We start from the raw sequence: 2,084 nt of genomic DNA on the forward strand, positions 1-2,084 counted from the left end.
TGGGAGCAGCCCTGCAGTGCCTGGAGGGGGACTAGGAATCCCTGCCCCTCCTTTAGGGCCTAGGTTGCAGTCCAGGGATTTGACACACCTGGTGGCTTCCTTCTCTCCCTAGGGAACAGAAGTGAGCCCTGGGTTCCGTGTTACCCATGAGACACCCCAGAAAGGCTCTGAGAAAGCCTGAACTTCCCATGGGGCCAGTTTTTATTCAAGCTCATCCTTCCTGTGGAAGATATTTGAGAGAATAGGAATGAGCAGGGCATGCTCACATGCTTTAAGGATCCATGCCCACTGACAGAGGATAGGTTTTCACCACAGACCTCACAGCACAATCCACTCAAGCCCCTGCACAAGGGGCGGTGGGTCTCCTGCACTCTCCCCCAGCAAAAACTGTCTCAGAAAAGCTGACGAGATGGTGGCAGTGGAGCAGCAGAAGAAACACACCTTCCCCACGTTCCCCTGCAGCCCCTGCGGGGACCTCGACTGGTTGTTGGATGGGTCCTTAGAGCTGTGGCTACCGCTGTACAGCGCCCCCCAGCGGCGGAGGCTGACCCGGGTTTGATGGAGGAGGTGACACTCACTGCTGAAGCCCCTGGGCAAGGCCAGGAAGGAGGCTCCCTGGTGGAGAAGTCCCAGGGGGTTAAGACGCACCTGCAGGACACCATCCTCCTGCCAGAGATGGTGGGCAGCATAGTGGGTATCTACAATGGCTAGACCTTCAATCAGGTAGAAATCAAGCCCGAGAGGATTGGTTACCACCTCAGTGATGTCTCTATCACCTACAAGCCTTGGAAGCAGGGCAGCCCCTGCATAGTCATCCTGGGGCCACCCATGCCTCCAGCTGCATCCTTCTCAAGTAGCCTGTTGGGCCAAAAGGGCACAGGCTTGTCTTAAAAATAATAAAACAAAAGCTGCCCTTAGAACCGGTGCAGTGCTGTGGCGCCTGGGTGGCTCAGAATGTTGAGCATCTGCCTTCAGCTCAGGTCATGATCTCCAGGATCTGGAGATTCCTGGAATCGAGCCCCACGTCGTTGAGCTCCCAGCCCGGTGGCGAGTCTGCTTCTTCCTCTCCCTCTGATTCTGCCTCTCCCCCTATGTGTACTCTCTTTCTCTCTCAAATAAATATATTTTTAATAATTTTTATTATGTTATGTTAGTCACCGTACAGTACATCATTAGTTTTTGATGTAGTGTTCCATGATTCACTGCGTATAACATCCAGCAATTGCACTACTGGGTATTTACCCCAAAGATACAGATGTAGTAAAAAGAAGGGTCATATGCACCCCAATTTTCATAGCAGCAATGTCCACAATAGCCAAACTGTGGAAGGAGCTGAGATATGCTTCAACGACGAATGGATGAAGAAGATGTGGTCCATTTATACAATGGAATATTGCTCAGCCATCAGAAAGATGAATTCCCAACATTTGCATCAACATGGATGGAACTGAAGGAGATTATGCTAAGTGAAATAAGTCAAACAGAGAAGGACGATATCATATGGTTTCACTTATTTGTGGAACATAAGGAATAGCATGGAGGACATTAGGAGAAGAGGGAAAAATGAAAGGGGACGGGAATTGGAGGGGGAGATGAACCATGAAAGACTATGGACTTTGGGGAATCAAACTGAGGGTTTCAGAGGGGAGGGGGTAGGGGGGATGGGTGAGCCCAGTGATGGGTATTAAATAAATCTTCAAAAGAAAAAGAAAAAGAACTGGTGCAGTGCTTTGTAAATACAAACTTTAAGCGTTTTCTTACTTCAAGGCTTCACCCTGGCTCTGGCGATTTTCTACATTCTGTAAAAGTCTGTGTTTAGAATCTAGATGACCTCTCTCAACTTGATTTTATTTTTTTTGTTTTTGTTTTTTTTTAATTTTTTATTGTTATGTTAATCACCATATATTACATAATTTGTTTTGGTGTAGTGTTCCATGATTCATTGTTTGTTCATAACACCCAGTGCTCCATGCAGAACGTGCCCTCCTCAATACCCATCACCAGGCTAACCCATCCCCCCACCCTCCTCCCCTCCAGAAACCTCAGTTTGTTTTTCAGAGTCCATCATCTCTCCTGGTTCATCT

At 48.0% G+C, this 2,084-nt stretch overlaps 1 pseudogene; it reads left to right on the forward strand.

Moving 5' to 3' along the window:
* The first annotated feature begins 409 nt into the window (after positions 1–409).
* LOC148161427 (small ribosomal subunit protein uS19 pseudogene) lies at positions 410–711 on the forward strand (annotated as a pseudogene).
* The last annotated feature ends 1,373 nt before the right edge of the window (positions 712–2,084 follow it).

Source organism: Eumetopias jubatus, unplaced genomic scaffold (genome assembly GCF_037043125.1).
Source record: "Eumetopias jubatus isolate StellerSeaLion01/CBP00866 unplaced genomic scaffold, mEumJub1_p1.0 scaffold_185, whole genome shotgun sequence".
In the NCBI taxonomy this organism is placed as follows: Eukaryota; Metazoa; Chordata; class Mammalia; order Carnivora; family Otariidae; genus Eumetopias; species Eumetopias jubatus.